Source organism: Microtus oregoni, unplaced genomic scaffold (assembly GCF_018167655.1).
Source record: "Microtus oregoni isolate MIOR12 unplaced genomic scaffold, Mior012 000044F_ref0000062, whole genome shotgun sequence".
In the NCBI taxonomy this organism is placed as follows: domain Eukaryota; kingdom Metazoa; phylum Chordata; class Mammalia; order Rodentia; family Cricetidae; genus Microtus; species Microtus oregoni.
The window spans coordinates 17,018,024-17,032,928 of NW_024543218.1; the positions used below are offsets into that span (position 1 = coordinate 17,018,024).

At 38.9% G+C, this 14,905-nt stretch overlaps 1 long non-coding RNA gene across 1 annotated transcript; it reads right to left on the bottom strand.

The window, feature by feature from the left end:
- Positions 1-9,801: 9,801 nt before the first annotated feature.
- LOC121434624 lies at positions 9,802-14,435 on the bottom strand. Its single transcript, XR_005972493.1, has 3 exons — positions 14,335-14,435; positions 12,221-12,429; positions 9,802-10,823 (listed from the first exon to the last, which is right to left on the bottom strand). It is a non-coding gene; the product is annotated as an uncharacterized LOC121434624 (long non-coding RNA).
- Between the last annotated feature and the right edge of the window lie 470 nt (positions 14,436-14,905).

Genomic DNA, 14,905 nt, shown 5'->3' on the forward strand with positions numbered 1-14,905 from the left:
TGATTTCCCTTTTATACTCGCAACAGTTCGACTAACATAAGCATAATGCTTACAGAGGCAAACATTCTGATAGTTTTGTTCTAAAAAAATTCTTGTTAGATAAGACTAGTAAATTTCTTCTGTGTCTGCATTTCATAATAAATTTAATTATGGAAGATCTAACTTTGAAAAATAACTTGCAAATGAAGAGGGGGGAAACTATATGACCAGCAAAGAAGAACATGCTGGCAATTTTAATCAGAGCAGCTTGAATTCTGTTTTTTAAAAATTGATGCTACCTATCTCTGTTTATATAACTAATTCAGTCAGATCACACAGGAATAAAAAAGCAAGTGCCCATTTCCTTGGTGACATTGCCGCTATAGATGACAGAGACCTCACTAGCTGAAAGCAAAATGCCCAATGGCAATTTGCTCTCTAAAATGGCATTAATGTTGTTACAAATCTCTCCCTGACTTCAACCTGCCATTGTACATGGAAACAAAATACCTAAACCAATGCAACCATGATGTCATTCTTGCTGTGACTTTGATTGTTTCTCCAAGGATTAAAAATCTTGATATAATAAGCAGTTATTCAATAAATATCTAAATAATAAATGGTATTAGAACAAGGAAAATTATTGTTTGGAAATATCTTTTTATTTATTATGCACTTCAGTAAGACCCCAAAATTATTTTGGATATGGGAAAATTATTTCAAACATTTGAAACATTAAAAGGCCAAGGCAAAGATTATTATCAAGAAGGAGAATTATAAAAAATTCTCCTTAACCTCCAACTTTATGAATGAAATAATCAAGAAGTATGAAGTAGGCCAGCATCACCACACAGTGTGATGTTAAATGCAGTGAATCTGGTTTCCAAACCAAGCATGGACAAACAAAGGGTCTAAAGTGTCACTGTGTGTGTGTTCTTTTCTTCTTACAAAGTCCTAACTGTGGCTACTCAGATTTTGCTGGACTGAGTGACACTAGAAGCCTCAGTTTAAAGGAACAGTTAGTACAGCGGCTTTTCGGTAGACCTGGCGCTCTGGTGTCCATCCATTTCTGCACTTGGAACTCCAGTCCTCAGCAACATTTAGCTGAGGTGAAGCCCCTCCTCTCCTGAGGTGTCCTAGTCACTTAGGATCACGGGACTGAAACCCAGGCTACCTGATGACTTGGCAGGTGACACTAAGGGGGAAGTTGTTTTGAAAGTTTGCTCACAGAACAAACATGTAAAGAAAGAAACAGGTTGAGTGACATGTACCTACTGACCTGTTCAATAACCCCAGTAGAGGTTGAGCAGGTTCAATATGCGTAATCCTTATAACATGACATATGCCTGAAGGAGATGAACAAAGAGATAGTCATATTAAACCCAACCATTGTATCCACCAGGTGCATAACCTCCATTTAATATTCCAACTGTACCCCTCAATCAAAAATATCCTGCACTTAGCTACCTCTGATCTGAGAAACAGAGAATAGTTTTAACCTTTCCCCTCTGCCTATCATGGCAGCAAAGCCAAAAGAAGATAAGAAACATAAAGTCTACCAGCCAACCCCACACAGTGGTATGAAGATACACAAGAATTAGGGACCTTCCTTTACTCCCTTTCTTTTTCTGCTTACTCAAAAAAATATTTAGTTTAGAAAAACACTTTGTGGAATTTTCCACAAACAGAAGCCATCGAGAATGCTGAGAGGGAGTTTATTTGGAAATAAGGTAGATTAACTCTCCAGGAGAGGCAGTGACATAAGGAAAAAGAGGAAGGCCTGTGGGGGAGTGTGTATACCTCACACCACTTGTGGCAGGAGCCCATCACTGACTCAGAAATAAGCACATTCCTATCTGATAAAGACAACACCTCAGATGGAAGGGGAGATGGCTGAAGAATCAACTCAACTGGAGGAGGAAAGGGAAAGTCAGTATGTTTTCAGTATTAACATAAATTAATTGTGTAGATGACGTTAACATTTACACATAAGACAAGAGAAATCTAAATTAGAGAATAATATGTCAACAAACAATAATGTAATGCATAATATTAAATGAAATTGTGTGCCTGTCACAGAACCAACTAATTTAAATATACCCTACATTTCTTACAGTATTGAAAAGCACATTGGTACCATAATAAATCATGACCTACGGAGAGCTCAATTAAGAAAGAGAAGGGACTAAAGTTGTGTTTTAACATGACATATCCTCTTGGAAGGTCTGAAGAAAACCCATACTGATTTCACAGATATTGAAAATATGACTAAATGAACTTAGGAACATAAAATCCACAGAACGCATGCATTTGTACAAAGACACACCATCATGTTTCATGATAAAATATCACAAAAATCCCATTAATCTCAGAATTGTGAATACCTTCATCTCAATTCACAGTTATTATCGATTAACCCCCAAAGCGTCTAGAATCAGAAGGTGATTTGCTTGCTCATTGTTTTGGATAAGGGACCACTCTGCACAGCTGATGATAGATGTCTGTGGTCGACTATTTGGAACATTTGCTCTTCCACCCTAGATTAACAGTGTGCTTTTAAAATCTATTGACACCATGATTCCTTATGCTTTGCTTTGACCGACAATTTTTATTTTTGTCAACAATAGTATGTTTCAACTTTAGGCAAAAGATATAAATGCCGATGAATAATTATTTAAAGACTGATTTCAATACTGTCAGGAAATGTATTATTGTAAAAACTAATGGGTAGACGAGATAGCTTTGTCAAAAAAAAAAGTGGCACTGAATTTATTCCCCATATCATCTACTAAATTGTCAATTCATCAAAGACATGAAAATAAAAATGGAACTTGCATAAGTCTCTAAAATTGTCAAGATGTGAGCTATATATAACTCTGCTGCAAAGTGGCAAATTGGAATAAGAAGCCAACATGAGCATAGTCACCATGCTTTATCAACTTAATGAGATAGTAGAGACAAGCTACATCAACTCTCCAGGGCTTTGTATTTCAAAGGTGAGAGCTAGGTGTACCAATGCAGTCAGGGAATCTTTTTCCTGCCCAACCCTAAGCTCCAAGCAGAAGTTTGTTGCATTTGTCTCAAACTTGCCTTGGAGGAAGGTCTGGCTTGGAATAGTCCTCAGAATGGAGTCGGGGTGGCATGTCCTAAAAGCGCCCTAATAAATTATACTAACGGCAGAAATACCTGCAAAGTGAATTGCTCCTTCCTTTTCTCTCAGTGCGGACAGTGAAAAAGGCACAATTATACCATTGTCCATATCACCCTGAGTAGTAGTAGGAGGAGTTCTCTTTTAGGGATTTCCACTCAGGAAAAAAATGGAACCTTTGCTTGAAATAATATGAAATGAAAAAATATTTCAAAATGAGCCAGATTTAAACTGAGATGGGGTTTACAGCCGGGCGATGGTGGCGCACGCCTTTAATCCCAGCACTCGGGAGGCAGAGGCAGGCGGATCTCTGTGAGTTCGAGACCAGCCTGGTCTACAGAGCTAGTTCCAGGACAGGCTCCAAAAGCCACAGAGAAACCCTGTCTCAAAAAAAAAAAAACCAAAAAAAAAAAAAAAAAACTGAGATGGGGTTTACATGGGTGCTCAGGGAAAGGATGAAGCACACCCAAGAACATGATGTCACCGCAGACAACAGCTATAATTTTTTGAAAACCATTTGTAACAAATTTTAAGCACAAGGATTAAGAGAAAGAGACACACTCAGGGAAAGATGTTGCCAAAATGTGGGCACAAATTTCTCAAAGGGGAGTCACACATGTCCTAATATCAGTCACATAAACCACCTTGGTGGCATTTGGGTTCTGTTTTAAAAGGTAGAGGAAAATCTTTTCGGCCTTTTTCTCTTTCTTCCTGAAAAGTCACACCAGAGAATTGCTCCAAGCATGTGTCGGGGTTGATTCCCATGAGATAAGGCAAATCAGAGAACACTAGGTTGGAGAAAGGGGTTTACAACATGTCAATTTAATGAATAAGGGTTTCTGCTACAATTTCTAAAGAATTGGAAGTTTACAGCTGGGAAGGGAGAAAACTCCTTAAGCAAATGTTGCTAGTTGTGTGGATAATCTTAATTCTCAGCTAGCAGGAAGCTTCAACCAGACTCTTAGATGAGGGGGCTCCTTTCCACGACTCAGCAATTTTCCTGTCTTTGCATCCTGCCTCATCATCACAGGCACAAACAAAGATTCCTCCAAATCAAGGCATTGAGACAGAAAATACAGACGGGAATGTGCCTAAGAGTTTTGGAGTGAAGTAGAGAATGTTCTCTGGAGTGTCACATGCAGGCTTTTGGTACAGAGCCAGACTACTCAAAATAACCATGTGTCTTCTATACTGCGTGCGAGGATATAGTTCCTCTCCAAATACAGAGACAAGATGCGAAAATGTTCAGATCCATTAAAAAACAGGCTTGCATAGCAAAAAAAAAAAAATTCTCCTGTCAAGTTAAAAGACAAAGGCAAAAGTAAAGAGCAAATGATTTACAATGATGTCACAGAGGTTACTATATACAATGTACAAAAACACTCCAAAAGAAAAAGGGGGCATTAAAAAGAACAACCTTAAGGAAAGTTGAGTTAGAAATATGAAGAGACCTTGGGAGCTCATTCTGGTGCTCCAATGTGGGTCTCTGTTTCTATCTCCATTCATCGCCAGATGAAGGTTCTATGGTGATATGCAAGATATTCATCAGTATGGCTATAGGATAGGGCTATTTCAGGTTCCCTATCCTCAGCTTCCCAAGGAACTAACTGGGGACTGAGATAGTGGGGCTGATCTATTGGGAGCTCACCAAGGCCAGCTGGACTGTGACTGAAAAAGCATGGGATAAAACCGGACTCTCTGAACATGGCGGACAATGAGGGCTGCTGAGAAGCCAAGGACAATGGCACTGGATTTTGATCCTTCTTCATGTTCTGGCTTTGTGGGAGCCTAGCCAGTTTGGATGCTCGCCTTCCTAGACCTGGATGGAGGGGGGAGGACCTTGGACTTTCCACAGGGCAGGGAACCCTGACTGCTCTTTGGACTGGAGAGGGAGGGGGAGAGGAGTGGGGGGAGTGGAAGGGAAATGGGAGGCTGGGAGGAGGCGGAATTTTTTTTCAATAAAAAAATCTAAAAAAAAAAAAAAGAAAAAAGAAATACGAAGAGATAGTAGAAAGTCTAAGCAATTCCTGCCCATGTGAAGATGTTCTCGGGATCATTTACGACAGGTGAAATGCAGATAAAAAATTAAACTGAATGTCAGAGCTACACACACAAAGACTTACCAACAGCGATGTTTAAACAATAGCTAAACAAAGACAACACCAGTAGTCATGTCAAAGTGGACAGGGGAAAGCCAAGATGCTGCAACACTACACAAAGAGGAGAAAATGATCTTCTCCAGGGAAGCACATGGCAGTGGGCTGTCCAAAAACAAAGTTCAGCCCAGAAAACCATACAGACAAGGAGCATTCTAAGACCGAAAAGGTTACACTTAGGAATATGTATATGTATGTACACACACACACACAAACACATAATAACAAGGAATGAAAAAGAGACCATAAATTTGAAAGACCGCAAGGGTTCTTTAGTAGGGTTTGAAGGGAGGAAAGGGAAGAGAAAAATGATGTAATCAAATTATATTCTCAAAATAAAAGCAAAAGTCACACTGAGAAATTATTTCTCATGTATAAGAAAGGAATCAAAATTTAGTCCAAGCTTTCGATGCCACAGTGATTAAACAAGAATCTCCAATACTGTCTGTGGGAATTGCACACAGCGGAGGTACTAGGAAGAAGTTATTGAAAATATTTAACAAAATTGCATATGTATTCATACTTCAAGGTAGCAGGCTCACGCTTATGAATCTATCCCAGAGATATATGAGCTAAAATACAAAGTTATGAGCATAAGTTTATTTATGCCAACATTATTTTTGGTGAAATGAGTTTATATGTATATTTTTGAATAGACATGCATATATCCATATATAGATGAGACTGAATAAACTTGGATGCATGCACAGAGTATATGATTGCACACATTTTAAACTGAAATGAGAAGCGGCTACATGTGCCCCTTTGGAACAACATTCCAGGTCCTGCGTAAGACCGTTATAAGAGCTCTAGGACATTACTCCATACAAAGCAGGTAACTGAAGGTAACCATACCTGCGATGCATGCTTCCTTCTCAGGTGAGGTAGCATCTATACCAGAGTATCCCTGTGGTGTTTGAATCACCATGGTCCCCATTCAGGCATATATTTAAAGAGCTCATATATTTAATGTTTGGTTCTCCTTTGGTGGAAATGTTTGGGAGGGATTAGCAAGTGTGGTTTTATTGAAGGACGTATGTCACTGGAGTGTAGAGTCCTGAAGTTCCCCCCCCCGTTTGTGTGTGTGTGTGTGTGTGTGTGTGTGTGTGTGTGTTTGTGTTCACGCATGTGCGTGCATGTGTGTGTGTGTGTGTGATGGTTCTGGCTTGAGAAATGAGCTCTCATCTACTTTCCAGCATCAGGCCTGAATGCTCCTACCATGCTTCCTTCCATGATGCTGTGGATTCTAACCCTGTAGAATTATGACACCCCAAATTAAATGTTTTCTATTATAAGGTGTCTTGTTGTGATAATGGCATTTTATCAAGACAATAAGAAAAGTTACCTGGACAATCTCTGAAGGGTTGCTTATCTTAATGTTTCTGCAGATGGTCATCTCTGGCTTTTATTGAGATTAGTTTCAGCTAAATCTGTAAAATCCTGCCTCCTTCCTCTCTTCTCTAAATGTCTGATCCCTGTAAGTACATTCTACTAGTCCATTACATTTATCACAGAATCTGCTTCCTTGTAGACCCAGCTTGAACATTTTTAATAGCCCAGAAAGTCAAATTTGTAAGGTAACTTTATAGCTGCACTGATTCTCATCACACACCAATAACACAGTGGAGCACAGGAAACTCTATTCCAACCTGATCGTCCAACATAAACCAGACAACATTGTGTACTGGAATAATGTACTAAAGGGTGAGAATGAAGGGTTGCTACAGTATATGAGCTGTTTAAGACATACAGGAAAATAACTGTAATAGCAAGTACATGCCTGTCTGTAATCCCTTCATGTGGGAAGTCAGGGGCAATAAAGGCCAAGTTCAAGACTAGGTTGGTCTCATACATGGAAAGACTTTATCACAAAACGTAAGGTAAAAGAGGAAGGAAAAAAGAAAAGAGAGAGGTGAGTGAGGGACAGTGAAGAAAAGAAAATCATAGTCATATTGCATAGTTTTAGCTAAGCTTGATAACTCAGGTGAGGCAACCTATAAACGATCATGATAATTAGAATTGCAGAGGCAGGCAGATCTCTGTGAGTTCGAGGCCAGCCTGCTCTACAGAGCAAGCACCAGACGCAGTAACTTCCCCAGCCAGGCAAGATTTCAATGAATTTCCTTGAAGAAAAGACCCATATCTTGTTCAAGCAAGAACTCCCATTGTGCCTTCTTAATGAGGAATGGACAGCTCCTGGAAGTTACGTCCACCTAGAGTAATTTCAGCTATGTCAGCCTAGGTATAACCATCTCATGCGCCCACTCCTGTAATGAGCTTATGTTAGCATCTACAAACTTAGCCTACAATTCTGAGGATCAAACCGAGGGTGTGTTCCTTAGATTTCCTAATATGTTAGCAGATTCCTTGTAAACGATAGGGAATTTATTCTTAGTTTTTTATTGTTGTTGTAGGTTTTGTTTTGTTTTGTTTTGTTTTTCAAGGCAGGGTTTCTCTGTGTAGCTTTGGAGCCTGCACTGGGTGCTCGCTCTGTAGACCAGGCTGGCCTCGAACTCACTGAGATCCACCTGCTTCTGCAGAGAAGGGATCACAGCTTCAGAAAACTGCAGAATTTACCATCAGGAAACATGTATTATACCAGTGGATTACGAATGTAAAAATATCTTATGGGAGGTTTTAATTAGGAAATAATTATGTAACAGCATCACCCCAAGCCCTGGCATCTTATATCTAAAGAGTCTGGAATGTTCAGGTGGAAGTTCCATCCCAAGCCCCCTTCGCTGGGAGTTGCCTCAGCCCAGACTCTGCACCCAAGAAAGTCCACCAATGACCCCTTCCCAGAGATGCTCAAGACAACTCCCACAGGGTATTTAAACTGCCACCCATTCCCCAAAAAAAACATACATGTGGTTTTCCAGTCTTCCTTTCTCATCTCTCTGGGAGCCTTGGAAAGGCTTCAGGGCACATTTGTCTCCATTAAACCTCGGCTTTGTCTAATTCGGTTTGATTTTGTCTGATTTGGGTTATTGTGGTAGTGGAGAGGCTTATTGGAATACATAAGCTTTTGATTAATATAACGGAGAGTAGGGAAATTGATCAGAGAATCCTCTTCTCTAGAATATGGGCTATAACTGCTTGTCAAGCACCTAACATGATTATGAGAATTTGCTACTAGGGCTGCTGCAGAAGCTTAGAAACTAAGTGTTACCGACTAAGTGAAACAGAAACAGCAGAATTACACAGCAGATGGTGGAAATAGTATTTAAGAGTAGCAGAAGTGGGTAGCGAGAATATAACATGTAAGGATAGAAAGCTCATAATATTTATCCAAACCAGGAAGCGTGTGCTATCGAGAGCAGTGGCGCATCACGTTAAAGTTAGTGTGGCTCTCCTCTGGGCTAGTAGTGATGAAAATGACATTATAAAATGAAACCTGATGAGTCTGAATGGAATTGGCTCCCATAGGCTCATAGGGAGTGGCCCTATTAGGAGGCGAGGCTTTTTGGCGTAGATATAATCTTGTTAGAGGAAGTGTACCATTGTGGAGGAAGGCTTTGAGGTTCGCTTTGCTCAGAATATTGCCGAGTGTCACAGTCTACTCCATGGTGCCTTCTAATCAAGATGTCACCAGCAACATGTCTGCCTGCTGGCTGCCATGCTCCCTGCTATGATGATAATGGATTGAACCACCGAAGCCACCTCCTCAGTTATAAGAGTTGCCATGGTCATGGTGTCTCTTCACACTAATAGAAGCCCTAAGACACCTGGCAACAGTATTCATGTGAAAAGCCACAAAAGAGTAGAGTTGAAGCAATAAGCAGTGGCAGAATTTAGGGAGACTGTAATTCTTAGAGGGGAAAGACACCAAGATGGTCTGACCAGGGAGTGCTGACCTTGTTAACGTAGAGAAATGATGAAGAGAATGTGGCTTCTCTCAGGGCAAAATAAATGAGCAACACAAAAGCATACTGGCCAAGTTTTGAAATAAAAAGAATCCAACAGTAATCACAAGTATCAGGATAGCTGTCCTGATCAAACAGCGTGACTCAGGCCTGGCAGTGCCTGCTCTCTGCTTCCTGAATTAAAGAGGTGAGCACCAAGGACAATGACAGAGGTCACACACTTTCCTGGAGGGTCCTGCCATCATCTCTCCTCTGGATATTCAAGAAATGGAAATATTATTTAGTCTTTTATGTTTATTTTCATGTTGAAAGATGACAAAAGGCAGCTCTTTCCCAGAACAGCAAACACAAACATCAGTTTCCATCATTAGTCATTACAGAATGCAATTAAAATCAAAATGTCAGCATGAAATGACTCCATCCTTGTGTTGGAGTGAAAAAATAACTAAAATAGTGGTACCATATGCTGATAGATGTGCAGAGGAGCTGGAAGAGAGCTCAGGGGTTATTCTGTAAGATGGTTTTGGCAGCCTCTTAAAGACATACGTATGAAGCTGTCATGGGTTTCACCAGCTGCACTCTCAGGGATTTGTCAAAGAAAGTTAAAGTGATATGCAAGAAAAAAAAACATGTATATAAAAGTTCAGAAAGATTTTATTCATAATGTGCAAGATTACAAATAAGTACAAAAGCTAAAGATCAAAAGAACATTAAGTTGTCAATGAACAAATGGCCTAATGAAGCACACAGTTCCATAAAAAAGAAACACAAGATTATTACAAAGTATTCAACATCCCTGCCCATTAGGGAAATAAAAATCAACATTCCTTTCAGATGCCTAGTTACCTAAGCCAGAGTGACTATACACAATAAATCTCACAACAAATGCTGGCAAGGCTGTGGGGAAAGAGAAAACCTATTCAATCCTGATGGCAGTGCAAATTACTACAGAGAAGAATGTGGGTAAATAAACCTGAAATGACCATTCTGAGAATATATCTACAAGTAACATTATCTAGGTGTATCACATTATGTTAAGGAATTTACATGTATATAACTGTACACATATATTAACAATTAATGTAAAATGGCTTCAAATTTGAAAGAGAACATGGAGAGGTATATGGGAGGGTTTGGAGAGAGGAAAAAGAACAGAGAAATGATGTAATTATGTTATAATCTCAGAAATAAAAGAAATTATTTTAAAAAATGGCACAGATTACTCAAGTGGAAAGGAGATGAGGGGAAGGTTTCTAAGGTGATAAGGAAGAGAGGGGAGAGGAGGAAGGAGAGAACACACTAATGCAAACTTCTTGAAAATGTCAGAATGATATAGACTACTCCATATGATAAAAAGGGGAAAGAAAAAGAGTGGAAAGGACAGATGAGTCAGTCGACAGTGTTTGGGAAAACTGATTCACCACCTGGGGAGAATGAAACTAGTGTACAGAAGGGTTGGCCCTCCGGAATAGAGATCCGAGTTTGGGAAGCTCTACCAGGCGGAACTAGACAACATTGGAGCCAGATGCAGCAGGTGGCAGCTGCTTTCGTGATCCATGACATCTCAGTGGGGAAAACGTAAGTTGCATATCATGTGGTGTAAGTGTGCGTTTGAGGCAAAGGTTGCAGGTATTCGGTCTTTATTCAGTAGTGTGCAAACCAAGTAAATAACTTCTCCTGTTAGGACAAAATGCATATTGAATTACATGTCTTGCATGTTTTCTCCCATCTCGACAAATTAAATCAACTTTTACCTCCTTTTTTGTAATCTTTTTTGAGTATTTTATACATGAGGATGCAGCATTTACATGGCTTCATGGCATCTTTAAAGATTCTGTCTTCTGTCTCTGTCTGTCTATCTGTCTGTCTGTCTGTCTCTTTCTGTCTTCATCTCTGTCTCTCACATATGCACATGCACACACATACACACCTGCACGTGCCTGGGCACCCTACTGAGTCTCTTCAGTGTAGCTTATACTATACATAGGAGCTGAGGGTTGATCATTTGCTATTGGATAACTGATCTGGGAGATTGACCCTGGAGAAAACATATTCTCCATCTGTCAGCAGCTTTCCCTTCCTGTACTACTTCCTCTGGGACTGTTTGCCTTCTTGTATGAACTTTAAATGAGTTAATGGAAGAAAGTATTGTTCCATAGTGTTTATTCAACAAGGTCAGCTTCTTGCATGCTGTTTTCCCCTGCATTTACTGATGACTGAAACATAAAGTGAACAAAATTAGCATGTGATTTTGTGGTTTGGACAGAAATACACATCATGTTATTGTTACTGTCTTCAGTAAAATACACATTTAACCTCCAGAAAATAAATTGACATTTCTGCATGTGAATGAAAAATAGAAATTATTCAGAGAGTCTGAAGAATACATACTAATACATATAAATCAATATTGAAAAGAAGAGTGGTTTTCATAAAACTGAGTAAATGAACGCTTTATGAAAAAGCCTTCTTCATTATCATTTTGCTTTACTATAGCATAAAAATGGAACACAAATATATATTATAATAATCCCTCTACTGAATAATATTCCCTGAGTTGGTAACATGTTCTATACGCTGCAGCATCTCCTACTTTCCTTTCTTATCTTTTAACTTACCATTCCCTTTCTCATTTTTCCTCACAGGCATGAGAAATATGCACTTATTAAGAAATTCTTGGTGTTTATTAATTGCAAGTACTGTCATCTGCACTCGACTAACATTAAAGTAAGAAGTTCAATACAAAGCTGGACAAGCAAAAGCAAATATTAGGAAAATAATATACTAGGGGATTCCTCTTGGAAATGTGTATGTTCTCAGAATGTTAGTAGTCAAAATGCCAGCAACCCCCAAAGCTATACACTTCGTAAATATATAGTGCTTACACTAACCATATTGTGATGAAGAACACCATTCTCTTTCTTATAAAAGCATCTATAACGGTGTAGTATTATTACAAATCACTAAATTTAGTATACACATTTATTAGCACCTAATAAACCATAGATAGCAAGCACAATGCTGTGGAAATTTAAGACCTAGCACTAAAAGAAAACAAAATAACATTATATTACCCTTTATTTCGCCTCTGTAATTTTTCACCATCACCTCCATCTCTTCCCTCTCTTGTGCTCTAGTCTGTTCAGGAAGACAGTTGAATACACTGGGAAGATTCGACAATAAACATTCATTTTTTACTGCCATGGAGACCGGAAAGTCTAAGATTAAGGTCAAGGTGCCAGAGGGTTTGAGGCTTCCAGATGATTATCTTGTCCTTGTACTCCTTCATGACAAAGAGAAGGAGAAGAAGGGGGAGGGGGAGGAAGATGAGGGTGAAAGAGAAAAAAAAAAGTTTGGTCATATCTGTATTTATAGAAGTACCAATTATATAATGAAGTCTCTGCTCTCTGAACCAAGGCACTATCATCACACACCATCACATCTGACTTAGGATTTCACTTTAAACGTTTGAAGAGAGCACTGAGTCCATGTCCTTCCTGGTACAAAGTATCTTCATGATATTCTCTGAGCCAGCTTCAGAAAAAGGTATATATAACTGAGTTCTTTAATACTGTTTTTACCTATCAACAGCAGGGGTCATGCACCTGAACTCCTACATAGAGCTCACACAAGGAATAGAAAGGGCCTACAACAATTGCATTATGGTATAAGCCTCCAGGAATCATTTACACTCCTTTTCCTTTCATCCTTATTACCATGAATGAAGAGGAACAAGCAGAAAAAATGGAATTTCCCTAACTAATTTTGCTAAGTGTGTATTTGGGAAGATTAAGACAAGTGAGACCTGTAATTGCAGTTTATGATATAAAAATTATTTGTGTGCTGGGAGGTAGACAATTTAAGCATAAATGAATGGCATCATATATTTAAGGTTGTCCCAAACCCTGTTATAACTTCATCAGTATACTAATTTGTCACCTGAGATCAGAGGCAGGATGCTGAGGGCTTGGAATAATTTTCAGCAAATAAATCAGACCTTGTGATTATTTTAAAATTATCTTTCAGATAATATAACACGATAAAATTGATAACCTTCCTTTTTATTTATCCACCAAGTACTTCTTCAGGCTGAAACAAGCAGGAATGTGATTATTCACTAATGAGAAATTCATATATCTGGAAATAAATCTTTGGAAGTGTGTGACTCAGTGTTTTCTGTTATGTTCACAAAGTTATGTGACCACAGTTATCTAGTTCTAGGGCAACGTTGTTTTGACCAGTAAAAATTCCATCCTATGAGCAGCCTCTGACATTCTCATCTAGACTCTAGAACTACTATCTTGACAGGTTTGGGCACTTCACACAAATGTGATCACATGGTCTAAGACATATTGGTCCTGGCCTCTTTATTTAGCTAATTTTCAATTCACTCTATAACACGGTATGTAACAGCCCTATCTAATGACATAATATTATATTTTATTGTAGGCCATATTTCTTCACAATCCACCATTTCATAGTATTTGCTTATATCTATATTTAGGTTACTACAAGTTATGCTACCGTAATATTGATATAAATGTTGTCTAGGTGTGTATATTTTGAATGTTTTGTAAGCATTTTTATCAGTCGAGGTTCTGGGTTAAATGGCAGTGCTCTTTTTAAGTTGATGAATAGTTGCCAAACTATTTTCCAATGTTGGCACCACTTATTTTCCATATAAATAATTGCTGTGATTGTGCATATTACAGACATTACAGTGTGGGTTCTTGGTGTAGTCCCTCACTTAAATGGGTTCCCTTGTGGTTTTGGCCAGTTGTTCAGCTTCTTTGGATAAACGTCTACTGAAGTGTTTACTATGATTTAAAATGGGAGACATCTTCCTAAGGAAGGGACCTGGGCCACTGAGCTACCACTTGAGTTCTTCTCTGTCTTTTGATTCTGGCACTGAAGAGTTCCTCAGATATTTTCCATATGAAACGATTCTTACATTGAAATACCGACATCTCTTGGTTATCTTTTAATTTTGGTGGTAGCTTCCTTGAAGGGTAAAATTTTAAATTTTAGATTAATTTAAATTTAAGTATTTCTTTAATTTTGGGGATTTATAATGAGAAACTTTGGGGTACAGTCCCAAGACCCTCTTTAGGGTACAGATTGGTTGCTATAACAAGTGAGGGGGACTTTTTTCTTAGGGTATCTGAGGCGAACGCATGACCTCTCTTACTCTGTGCTTTTCAGAATCAGCCTCTTTATTGTTTTGTGTCTGATTTTCTTGTCCCAATTCTAATTTTTCCTAGATTCTTCTCTTCTTCTTTTTTCTAGGCTAAAAAGTCTTCTTTTCACAGCAGCCTAGAAGCAAAAAAAAAAAAAAAAAAGTCTCAGGAATTACCTCTCAGTAATCAAAAGCACATTCCTAGGGCAAGTGATGGGGAATTGAACCACTGCCAGGGCAACACAAGGTTCCAAGGTTACAGGGGTAAGACCATGACCAAACATGGGTACAATGCTCAGTGACAAACTCTGAGGCATAGGTCTATTGTTAGCAGACTGGCAAGCAAAGAATTGGCCTGCTTTTTTTAGGGTGCTTTGTGTAGCAACCTGGTTGGACAGCTGCAATGCTGACCCTGTGCACAGCTGTGAAGTTTTAAGCTTATGATCCATTTCCAAAAAGCCTTTGGTCCAGTTTGAACTTGCTTTGAGGTGAAAGTGAACTAATTGTGTGTAGTCTGAGCAAAATGGAGCCAAGCAGGTTTTTAAATGTCTACAGTCCTTGAGGAAAATACAGATTTAGTTAA